Here is a 13,074-nt window from a genome sequence, read left to right on the forward strand (position 1 = left end):
CCTTCTCTCTGTTCCTCTCCTGCTCATGCTCTGTCTCTGTCTCTCAAAAATAAACATTAAAAAAACAACAACAAAAACACACCACAGGCCCAAAATGGAGTCATATATTATACTAGGCCACATCAACAAACTGGGGCATAATACTTAGCCTAATTGTAACCTTCCCAGAAATGCAGTCTTAACCAGTCAGTCAGGAAAGTCAGTCAGGAATTTTCTGATCAGCACCAGGGAGGTAATCTGTCACATGGGCTCTCTCCATACCCCAAAGGAAGATGAGGTAATCTATATAATAAGACCCCCCCCCCACTCCCCTTCCCCATAAGGAAAAGTGACCTTGCTTGAAACAATCATTTCTTTTTATTTTTGGCTTGATAACTTTCTTGCCCCACCCTCATTCCTATAAAAACCTTCCTTTTTGTATAGCTCTTCAGAGCTCCTTTGTACTTGTTAGATGGGATGCTGCCTGATTTATGAATCATTTAAGAAAGCCAATTAGATCTCACATTTACTCAATTGGATTTTTGTTTTTAATGCATCAATTATTTCATTTCAGCTAACTGTATTGTTATTAGGGGTGAATAAGGCAGAGGAGGGGATAGACTAGTCAGGAGTGATGGGGCAGAGTTGTTGGATATATGTAAGGAAAACAAACACCTTCTGAGGAAGTTTACAAGATTTAGTAACTGCTTAAAGAAAGAAAGTAGGGGGACATCTGGGTGGTTCAGTCAGTTAAGCATCTGACTCTTAGTTTCGGCTCAGGTCATGATCTCTTGGTTTGTGAGATCAAGTGCCGTGTCAGGCTCTGCGTTGACAGTATGGAACCTACTTGGGATTCTCTCTCTGCCCCTCCCCCACTTACTCTCTATTCACTCTCTCAAAAATAAACATTAAAAAAAAAAAAAAAAAGAATAAGGTAAGAGTTCAGTTTCTTAAACTGAGTGGATGATGACAGTACCACTAACTCCTCAGGCTATAAGGGTAAGGTAGGAGTCAGAAGGGATAAAGAAAGCTATAAAGAGAGTTGTTTGGCTGGGCTGATTTTGAGGCATCTAACAGATATTCTGCTCCAGGAACATGTTTCAGTTTTTTACCTTGAATTAAAATACCCCAATCCTTTTGATAGGTACTACATCTTGGTATTTTCAGAGGTAGTCTTCCCTTAAATGGGTTTGTCTGCATAGTCTCCTATGGGCAGCCTCAGGAAGATTCTGGAACCTCCTTGGCTAGCATCATGTTGCTGAGAAAATGTTGTTTTCAGGATTAAGAAATTAAACAGTTAATTTATGTTTAATCTCAAAAACACACATAAGAACTACCAAATCTTAAGCACCCGGGTAATAGGTAGTGGGGTGCTTGACAATGATTCATTATCATTTCCTCCCAGCTCAGTGAAAATTGCTGTCTCCTCATTGTGGTTTGAGTAATTTGACCAAAGTTTAATTACTAAACACAGGCAAAGTCCAAATAAAACTTCATGTTTTTATTCTTTGTTCTTTTGCTTTATTTTTTTTTTTAATAAATCTCCATAGCATTTATAAAATAATAACAACATATCTGAACCAGTAGCATGTTCCTGCGGGTAGTGTTTCTCAGCTGAGCTCCAGGTAACAGAGACCAGAACCAGAGCTCCCTCCCTTTCCTATTGTACCTTCACCAGGTTCTTTCATTAATGGAGTATTGTCCCTGCTTCTTTCTTTTCAGTTCACTGGTCCATAGCTTCCAGGTTAAACAAAGAAATTTCAGTAGATCATTTTTATATATCTATTTATGTATGTTAGCTTCCTCTTCACTGCATTCCAGGACAAATTTCTACCACTAACCAGGCACCTTTTCTGTGAGATTTTTGTGAATATTTGGCTTGTTATTATTGGATAAAACACAAAATGTGACTTCAGATTAATTTCCTTTTTTAGTCTTTATCCAATTTTCCACAAACTACTTCACTCCTAACTTAAAGGGATCACTCCTAAAATAAAGATAGTCTTCTTTTTTCTTTTTTTTTTTTTTTTTAACCTTTGCATTTGTTTTGCCTCAGGTACTTTTAAGACTGCTGGCTAAGGGTTCAATCAAATTTAAGGAAGATTAGATTGTTTTGAGGTTGGACAATTCTGTTCTCAAACTTGCTTTGAGATTTTATCATCTGATTGACCACATGAAAGAATATAATGAGAAAAGAGCTAGGAATCTGAATCAGGCTAACAATTGATCTAGTGTCATGGGAAAGAGAGGTGAGCATGACCTTTAACATGCAGTAAATCTGCTCAAGTGTAAACTTGGCCTAATTTGATGTGTTGGGCTCTGACCAATCAACAACATTTTTCTTTGGGGATTGGTTTACGCAAAAGTGAGAAAAGAAATTTGAAGAAGGGAAGAGAGACCTCAACTTTCATAAACCTAAGGAAACAGAATACAATAAGGTTTTGGCGAGTGAAAGCCTACAGGTGACAGTATTTGGGATAAAGTTGGAATGACAGGCCTGGGAAGGGCAATGTAACGGGGTTCCTGCATGTCAAGAAGAAGCTTGAAGAAGAGGATCTCTGGTAGGAAGGGGTTCTTGAAGGGAGAAAATGGGTCCTCAAAGATCAGTGTTACCTACAATTTTACCTAGGCTAGGTCCTAAAACACTCATTATCTTTGGCTTAAATCATACCAATTTAAGATCTGCATTACTCCACTGACATTTGAATCAATAAAGTAAAATATTCAGGAAACAAAATGCAGAGTAGATTATATTACACTTTTTTACTTGATGCCTTAACTTTTAAGAACCAAGATACTGGAATGCTTGAAGGTAAACTTAAAAAAATGTTTTTAATGTTTATTTATTTTTCAGAGAGAGAGAGACAGAGTGCGAGCAGGGGAGAGGCCGAGAAAGAGGGAGACACAGAATCTGAAGCAGGCTCTCAGGCTCCGAGCTGTCAGCACAGAACCCCATGCGGGGCTTGAACTCACAAACCCCAAGATCATGACCTGAGCCGAAGTCAGATGCTTAATGGAATGAGCCACCCAGGTGCCCCTTGAAGGTAAACTTTTAAAGGAGAAATGCAAATGGTGTGGGGGTAAATGAACATTTTCATACATGATTTACTCTAAGGTATTAGCCGATCAAACAAGTATTTCTTGGGGCACTGTGCTGACAGCTCAGAGCCTGGAACCTACTCCAGATTCTGTATATGTCTCTCTCCCTCTGCCCCTCCCCTGCTCCACTCCATCTCTTTCTCAAAAATAAACACACATTAAAACACACACACACACACACACACACACACACACACACACAAATATTTCTTGAGTAAACAAGGTGGGTATATGGATCACACTCCATGTTAATTCTTGCCTCAATAATGATTCTGTGCTAATGATCTTTTTTTTTTTGTAAATGCTTACAAGTCATCTATTTAATTGTGCTGTTGACCTTTGTCCAGGATAGTATTAAAATCATACATCTTTGTATTGATCCTCTATTAATTTTGTTCTCTTCACACTCTCGATCTATCTGCTCTTAATCTGTCATTTTATTTAAAGATCTGATTTTAAAGCAAGTAATTTCTTCTTTTCAAACACCATTTGAAAATTATCTGAGGAGTATGTTTTTTAATTCAAATTCAGGAAAATTAGATTTAATTGCAAAACTGATAACATTTTGAAAATGGAATGATATCTTTTGGAAACTGAGAATTAATATATATGTATATATATATGTACAATAGTAATAAAATCAGTGCACAGAGAAATGCCACAGGTACATTATGTCTGGTGAGTGGAAATAAGTAAAATGAATGTCATTTATAGAAGATTTCCCCAAGTTTTTTGCATTTGCCCCTAGAACAATATATAATTCTTTCAAAATGTTTTGACTAAAATAAAAGGTGTTAACCTCCCCTGATAAAAACTCTTGTAATATTTTTAGAATGAAATAGATAAAAGCATGTGAATAAGATGATGATAAATGTATTTGGAAGAAGCAAACTTTGGAACTGAATCCATCACAGAAAAGTTCTCTTGGAAGTGAAGGTAGACCACCTCTCCCACACAAGAGTGCAGCAGGCTTTAGAGCGTTTGGCTTTCCTGCCAGGAGGCTGCACTTCCCAAAGTGCTCAGGGATACAGCTTCTCGGCATTCCAGGCAAGATCTCTGTACAACGATAGCAGAGACATGTGGGGAGGAAGGTTCGGAGGTGGTTCTAACTTCGCAGAAACTGACTTCCCTCATCATGTCAGGAGAAGGATGGTGGTTCTGATAATTGGGCTTAGCACGGCAACAGAAGTGCATGGCTCAGGTGTGTGTCCTGTCACTATGTCCTCTCTGGAAGGGATGGCCATCAAAGCCACCCTCTAAAGGGTCAGTGGGGTATAGCCCAGATTCTGAACCAAGGGTGAAGGCTGTCCTGTCTAGACACAGCACATTAATTATGTTAAAAAAATTTTTTTAACGTTTATTTTTGAGAGAGACAGAGAGGGAACAGGGGACGGTCAGAGAGAAAGAGAGACAGAATTTGAAGCAGGCTTCAGGCTCCAAGCTGTCAGCACAGAGCCTGACACAGGGCTCGAACCCACGAACTGTGAGATCATGACCCAAGCCGAAGTCAGATGCTTAACCGGCTGAGGCACCCAGGCGCCTCTAATTATTTTTAAATAGATGAAAGCCAATCTTATCTTATGTTTCAAATCTGACACTGATGATTTTCCACATTAGAATCATATTATATATTTATGTATTTATTTTTTTAAGTAGGCTCCACACCATGGAGCCCAATGTGGGGCCTGAACTCATGATCCTGAGATCAAGACCTGAACTGAGATCTAGAGTTGGATACTTAACAGACTGAGCCACCCAGGTGCCCCAAGTCAGAGAGCTTTAAAAGTCTTGATGTCCAGGCTGTACCCCTGACCTATTCAGTCATAATCTTTGGGGGTAGAACCTGGGCATCAAAAGTTTTAAAAATTCCCTTGGATGATTCCAATTGTCCAAGTGGTAACAATTAGCTTTTCTTTTTTAAGCCTATTGGCTTTGATTACTTTAGAAATGTTGACCAAAGAAATAGTCTTGTTATAAAGTGGTACTTGCTTGGAGGATCCCAGGGAGAAGAACAGTCATGGGGATCCTTATGAAGATCTCATTATATCATTTTTATTCCTCTTGTTGTTATATTTGTCCTATATTCTCACTTTTCACCCTTAGGACTTGCTTTCATGCGGCCACTGGATCACTCTGTGTGTGTGTGTGTGTGTGTGTGTGTGTGTGTATGTAAACAGAACAAATTAATTTGGGGGATAGTGCTACCTTTACTTGCCTTAGGTTGTTTTGTTTTTCCAACAAAACAGGATAAAATGGGAGGTCCAAAGTTTGAACTGGGACCACAGTTGTTCCCAGAGACCCATGCTTTTCCACCAACCAGTGAGGGGAAGAGAGTGAAAAGAGTGTTGAGATCACCTTGCCAACCAGGAGCTTTCTGACAGAAATGCAAAGTAGGAGGTGCCTGGGTGGCTCAGTCAGTTAAATTTCTAACTCTTGATTTTGGCTCAGGTCATGATTTCAAGGTTTTTGGTTCAAGTCCCATGTTGGGCTCTGTGTTGACAGCATGGAGCCTGCTTGGGATTCTCTGTTTCCCTCTCTACCTGCCCTGAGTACTCTCTCTGTCTCTGTCTCTCTCAAAAATAAATGAATAAACTTAAAAGAAAAGAAATGCAAAGTAGGTTAAGTTACTAAAGGGGCTTTATTCCATCCCCTATACTAGGAATTAGGTAAAGTTTCTTACTGTACCTTAAGACTGTCCTGATAATGCCATTACCTTCAAACACTCTCAAAAGAGGACACCTGGGTGGCTCAGTAGGTTAAAACCCCCATGACTTCGGCTCAAGCTCAGGCTCAGGTCATGATCTCCCAGTCCGTGGGTTTGAACCCCTCATCCGGCTCTGTGCTGACAGCTCAGAGCCTGGAGCCTGCTTCAGATTCTGTATCTCCCTCTCTCTCTGCCCCTCTCCCCTCATGCTCTGTCTCCCTCAAAAGTAAATAAACATTTAAAAACAAAAAACACCTTCAAAAGAGGAGCTAGTTAAAAGCAAAGTATTTATCACCAATCAACTAAAGATAATTCCTTTAAAGATTCTACTTCAGAGCCAGCAGGCCTTTAATCCAACATTCCCTTGCTTCCAACTCCACTCCTTGCCCAATACACACATGGATGTTACAAAAAATTCACATAGTCTTTTTTAAAAAATGTTTATTTATTTATTTGGGGGGGGACGTGGGTGGGGGGAGGAGCAGAAAGAGAAGGAGAGAGAATCCCAGGCAGGCTCCAAGCTGTCAGTGTGGAGCCCAACTCGGGGCTCAGTCTTAGGAAACATAAGGTCACAACCTGAGTGGAAATTAAGAGTTGGACACTTAACTGACTGAACCCCAGGAACCCCAGACATTCACATATTCAAACTAAACATTTGTAATTATGATTTAGAGAGTCCATGGAAGTTCAGTTAACTATCATTGACTTTCATTATTTTCATGGGACTTTTAAAAGTCCCATGGGACTTTGATTGATTGTTTTTTTAGTTATCTCTACACTCAACATGGAGCTTGAACTTACAGCCCCAAGATCAAGGGTCGCATGCTCTTTCAACTGAGCCAGCCAGGTGCCCCTCCATGGGACTTCTTTATTTCAGTGTAGAGTAAAAGAGGAAACCTGGATTTTCATAGTAGAGAAATCTAGATTTGAATCTCTGCCACTTACTCTATGGCCAATTTTTTTAACTTTTCAGTGCCTCAGTTTCTTTGTCTATAAAATAGGTAGAGTTACTGTAGGAATAGTACAAATATATGTGATGTTTTTGGTATATGGTATGAAATCAGTATTTAATATTGAAGTTTTAATTATTTTTTTAAGTTCATTTATTTATTTTGAGACCAAGAAAGTGTGAGTGGAGGAGGGGCAGGGAGAGAGAGAATCCCAAGCAGGCTCTGCACTGTCAGCTGGGAGGCTGATTCAGGGGTGGAACCCATGAACCATAAGATCATGACCTGAGCCAAAGTTAGAAGCTTAACCCACTGAGCCACCCAGGCGCCCCAAAATTTTAATTATATTTGTTGTTTTTTTTTTTTAATTTTTAACATTTATTTATTTTTTGAGAGGAAGACAGATTGCAACTGGGGGAGGAGCAGAGAGAGGGGAGACACAGAATCTGAAGCAGGCTCCAGGCTCTGAGCTGTCCGCACAGAGCCTGATGCAGGGCTAGAACCCATGAGCTGTGGGATCATGACCTGAGCCAAAGTCCAACGCTTAACCAATGGAGCCACCCAGGTTCTCCTAATTATGTTTTTTAAAGGAATCTCTACACCTGATGTGGGGCTCGAGCTCACGACCTTGAAGTCAGGAGTCAGTTGCTCTAGCAACTGAGCCACCCAGGCACCTCCGTTTTGTGTGTGTGTGTGTGTGTGTGTGTGTGTGTGTTTAAGTGTGAGGGTTTTTCTCTATCGTGCATTCTCCAGTAATAACTTGTGACCACTGAGTTCTCACCCTTGACTGTAAACTCCATGAAACCAGGAACTCTATCATTTAATCTACTGCCTGGAATAGAGAAGGTCATCAATAAATATTTGCTGAATGCATATATGTTTCTCTTGTACAATATGCTCAAAATGTCATGTGAGCAAATGCCTTTACTATGACATAAGAGAACTTCAGGACACATTTTAGTGATGAATAAAGTAAATTGTAAAAACAATTCTCATGTTACTCTCTTGAAAACATTAACTTGTTGTTCCCCATTTTGTTCTGTTCTTCTTTTTTAGTGCTACAGCATAGGATTGTGGGTGTGGGCTCTGCAACCACAGCGCAACACTCCCTGGTTTCAAATCCAGACTACATTACTGAGTAGCTGTGCAGAAATAAATTAACCATTGTGTTTCTCAATTTTCTCATGTGTAGAATGGTTATAATAGTAACACCTATCTCACAGAGCTCTTTGTTGATGGTTAAATGAGCTAATACTTGAATGTACTTAGAATAGCGCCTGGCACACACTACGAGTATTAGCTCTTCTAGCTCCTTCCCTGGGCCAGTCTATGCTAGTTATCCTATCCTATTCTGAGATCTAGGATGAATGGTCTCTCTTGTGGCCTTCTGGTTTCTGGAGAAGCGGGCAAAGTCCTGGCTTTGCTCTCGTTCACCAGATTTGCCCTCCAGTTTTGATTCTGTTCTTTCCGCAGCCATGTGACTGGCATGTGGGCAGCACATCCAGAGCTCTGGGTGCTGGAATCGCTCTCCGACACTTCCTGGTTATGAGCAGTTTCCTAGTGGTGAGTTTCCTGTCAGGAAGCGATCTCTCTGTCCTCTCCTGCCTATCTCCTTCCCGGAGCTCTTCTCTCCTAAATTAGTATATTCTATATCCTGTCCTATGATTTCTCCTGAAAGTCTTTTGCCCTTCACAACTCCCTCTCCCCAAGTTCTCAAGCCACCTAGCCTGATCTAGATGATATATCTGTATCCCTTCTCCACTTTCCTTTCCCAAGTCACCGCCCCTCCCTCCAGGGACACAGTGTAGTCCCCTCTGGGGAATGTTCTCTTCGAGTCTCAGACAAGTCTGTGGGTGTATGCAAGGTATTTGAATGTTGCCTAGAATAAGAAAAGATCACCCACCTCCCTGACTGCAAAAAACAACAATAAATGAGGACAACCCAGGGCTCTTGAATAGCAGAACCAATTTCCAGAGCCTCCGTACCTAGCAGTGCCTAGCTCTTAGTAGGGCCTCCATAAAGGTGTGTGGAACACTGAACTGGCTCAGCCTCCAGGCCAGGCCACAGTCTGGAAAGGACAGCCTTCTAGCGCTCTTGACTTCACTTAATTCTGGGGATCAGGCCCCACCCTGTTTGGTTAACTTGACCTGTACCTGTGAGAAACTGCAAATATTTCACTGTAGGTTCCTACCATATCTGAGGAAATGTTTATTTCCTGTCCACTGCTAGCATAATCCAGCAATATTTAAAAAAAAAAAAAATAGGGTAGCTAGAGAGAGCCATGAAAAGAAGGAAAAAAATGAGTGGTCACTTGCTCACCAGAAAGCAAACACATAAAAAGAAGGAAGAAAATGTGGTTATTGCTAACAAGTGGCACAAACTCCCAGTTCCTCCTTTTATGCTTCTGTCCATAGGCAGCTGTCTCCCGTGGCCTTCTCTTACTGGGCGTCTCTCTCACATGACCATCACTGACTGATGTGACTCTGGGCTTTCTGAGACAGAAACACCAGGAAGGTGATTTGCTTCTGGCCTTCCCTCTAGACTCCCCATCAAAAGGCCCATATCTGCTAAGTCTGAGACTGGGAGGGGAAGAGATTGAGATGTTCTCCCCTTCTGTACAGATTCCTCATTCAATCTGGCTGATTTTTTTTTTTTTTTTTTTTTTTTGGAGAGAGATAGTGAAGGAGAGGGAGGATGGGGAATCGGTTGAGAGAATTTGAGAGAAAAAGATAAGGAAAAGGAGAGGGAGGGAAAGTGGGAGTTACATCATATCTGTGCATCTGACTTTTAGAATTTTTAAGAGCAAATTTTTGTGTGTCCTCCTTAGAATTCCGTACGATGTGAAATTTGAGACAAGATGTATATAAAGTGTATATTTGGAAGGTCATACGATGAAGATCAAAGGTTATTTAAATGAGGGGAGGGAGTTGTCTCTTGGTGGTTACTAAATCTCTACTGTGTATTTTTAGAGCTTTCATTGAATCTTAAGATAAGGTGAGGAAAACAGGATTTCTTAAGTATTGATAAGTGGCAATTTAACAATCTTTGTGATAACCATCAAAAAGTTTCCTTGAACAAAGTTATCTTGTTAAGAGTTTTCAAACTGTGCCCTTGGGTGTTAAGGGAGAGGGAACTGAATGGTGGGGTTGGCACCGGGGTGTCTGAGGCATGCTGCCCACTGGCAAGGAATCGGTGCATCTCTTACAAGTCTTCATTCGTGATAGCCAAGGTGGGAGCATTTATACCACAGAAAGCAGCATTTATACCTCCAAATCAGTGTTTCTCAGAGAGCCCCTTGTTAAACGTTTACCAGCACACCCCTGCTTTTATTTGTATTTGTAGATAATGTCTGTGTAAAATACAGCTTTTGAAAAAGTGTTTGGCCTGAAGCAAGTTTGAACATGCTTCCCCTCAATTGGGGTTTTCTCTTCCTTTCTGAGTAAAATGCATAGTGAATATTATCCACATTTTCCTCAACTTGTGCTAGGGTTAAGTCCTGATAAAGCCATCAGAAGTCAAAAGTACATATAGTGCACCCGATCTACTGATCATCACAGTTTAGCCACACCTACCTTATAACCGTGCTCAGAACAGTTAGATTGGCTTACAGATGGGCAAAATCCTGTAACACAAAGCCTATTTGATAACAAAACAGTTGACTGTATGATGAAATTTATTGAATACTGTGCTGAAGGTGAACACCAGAATGTTTGTATGGGTGCAGAGTGGTTCTGTACAAGTGTCCATTGTTTACCCCATCCCTCACCGATGGATGGCAGGGCCAACTGGGAGCTGGGGCTGCTGCTGCCCAGTGTCACGAGGGTCACGGGAGAGTCGCGTGCTGCATATCCCTAGACCAGGAAGAGATTGAAATCAAAATTGGAAGTTCGGTTTCTACTGAACCATGCACCATGCATGGTAAAGTAAAAAAACCATTAAGTCAAACCACTGTAAGCTGGGGGCCATCTGTAATTTGAAGAACTATTAATAATTTTATTATTTTTATACCACTTTTTTTCAGAGATCACAGTGATTTTATTTTGCTAAAACTATAGCAGTTATATGACATACCTTGAGCTTTCTAATAAATCTGCATAAAATGACTGCATCAGGTACTTAAAAATGTTTTAAGATAAATCAAAAGAAAGAAGATCTTTGGTTGTGGGCTTGGGGTTCAGTAAATGTAGCCTTTATGGGGTTAGTCAGCTGAGTAAATTACAGAAATGGATGTGTTCCAGAAAATTGCCACTCCTTTATGTTTTATGTGCCAGGGAGCAGTATTAATATTTCTTTAAGTTCTGATTAACATTTTTGTTCTTTTTGGATTATGGTATTGGAATACTGTATTGATTTCTTCCCTACTACTTTTGACTTCCTGGCTGTTTTTTCCTTGCATGTTTTTTTTGTAGTGGCTCCTTAAACTTGCACTTTGAGAACTTTGATGGTCAAGCCCATGAACAAGAAACGTTGGTGATTTAAGCCTTAGATCACTTTCCTCAGGTCTCCCCCCACTCCTCTCAGTGCTCCTTTCTCAGGCTTTGTTGGGTCAAATTTCGGGTCACTATTCAGGCTATTTTTTACTTTGGTCTCTTATCCCAGGAGGCTAGCTGGCTTAAGGGATGAAAGATGCCAAGATCTGAGTTGAGCTTAAGGGAAGGGAGGGAACTCATTTTGAGTTAAGCCTAAACCATGTGCTTGGTCTATAATCAGAGAGCTCGGCCTTGGGGTTTTAGGTGTGTATGGTTCTTTGACTTCCTTTTCTCATCACTTTTAAACATCTTCCCCAGGGCCTGTGGAGAGAAGATGTGGTTGTACCATGCAGGAACTGGGTACTTTGGAGTCCTTTGGCTTCGTAGCATGCCCATTATTCCAATGAGGGTCTCCAGTTGTGGTTGTCTGGTTTTGAACTGCTGTTACCTGCCCTGAACCTCTCCGTGGCCAGGCTCTAATGAAGACCATCTTTTTCTGATGTATACAAAGGTACCCTTAAGGCTTGTTTTCTGATCTAATAGCAAATCCTGTGTAAGCTAGCAACAGTGACGATCCCATTGGGTATACAGATTCTGACCTTGTGTCCCAGTTTCCTAGGACTGAAAAACAATCAAAAGAGTTATTTTGAGTGCTCACTTTGGCAGCACATACACTAAAATTGGACTGATACAGAGAGAGTTAGCATGATTAGTGCTTGCCAGTGGCTGGGATGGGGGTGGGTGAAATGGGCAAAGGGAGTCAAAAAGTACAAACTTCCCATTATAAAATAAATAAGTTGGGGATGTAATGTACAGCATGGTGACTAGAGCTAATAATACTGTATTGCATATTTAAAAGTTGTTCACAAGTTAAATCTTAAAAATTCTCATCATAAGAAAAAAAATTCTATAACTATGGATGGTGTTGGATGTTAACCTGACTTCTGTGATCATTTTGCGGTATATACAAATATCCAATCATTATGTTGTACACTTGAAACTAAGATAATGTTGTGTGTCATTTATACCTTAATCATAAAAAAAAAAAAAAAGAATTACTTTGACAGGGGAAGATAAGTCAGTCCTTAGTCACGCAAATAAGACTTTTGCTCTTCCCTGAAAATGGAGTTCTGCTGGAAGCCTTTTGTGCATCTCACACATATGGCCTCCTCCTCCTACTAATTTGCCAGACTTGTCTGGATCTGTTTGAATTGAAGTAGCAGACCCAGTTTGAGTGCATTGCCAGAGGCCCCTCAGGCTTCTGCAAGGCCTGCCCCACCAGTTTGACAAACATGCTCAGGCATACTTGAACTCCACCATGGACAATAGATTTCCCGCTATACAAATAAAGCAGGGGAGCAGGAAAAGAAATGGTGGTCAAGGAAGGAGAATGAAAGGGCATGACCTGGTGCTGCTGCCTGCCTTAGGTCCTCTTTTGATTTGCATTTTGGTGGTTAATTCGGCAATAAAAATTGCTGTACACCCACTTGCCTGCCTTTCTTCTCTCCACATCTTAGACCATAAACTCTTTAGGGGTCCGGCTCCTTCCTGGCTTAGGTGTAGTGTTTACCAAAAATGCTTAGGAAACTTTTTTGACAATTAAAAAAAATTTTTTTTTTTTTCCTACACAAGGAGGAGTGACCAAAAATGAACTTAGATGTGAAACTGAAGCAAACAAAAAAAAGCTTTTCACTTTGCTTTGAACTGAGGACTTTGTTAAAGGAGCAAGGCTCTTTCTGCATTGATATAATTCTACTGCAGCCAGTTTCACCAGGTCTGTCCAATGACTGTCGTAGGCCTGGATCAGCTGTGCTGTGTATACAACATGGCATCACTAATTCTCGCTGCTAGCTTCGGCTCAGACACAATGGAAAAC

At 40.7% G+C, this 13,074-nt stretch overlaps 1 long non-coding RNA gene across 1 annotated transcript in view; it reads left to right on the forward strand.

The window, feature by feature from the left end:
• LOC144617151 (uncharacterized) overlaps positions 1–12,734 on the forward strand; it is a 39,009-nt gene extending 26,275 nt beyond the window's left edge. The window contains exons 4-5 of the long non-coding RNA XR_013557252.2: positions 2,836–3,023; positions 11,517–12,734. This is a non-coding gene — a long non-coding RNA (uncharacterized LOC144617151). The remainder of the gene's footprint in view (positions 1–2,835; positions 3,024–11,516) is intronic.
• The last annotated feature ends 340 nt before the right edge of the window (positions 12,735–13,074 follow it).

This window comes from Panthera onca, chromosome C1 (genome assembly GCF_046562875.1).
Source record: "Panthera onca isolate mPanOnc1 chromosome C1, mPanOnc1 haplotype 2, whole genome shotgun sequence".
NCBI lineage: Eukaryota > Metazoa > Chordata > Mammalia > Carnivora > Felidae > Panthera > Panthera onca.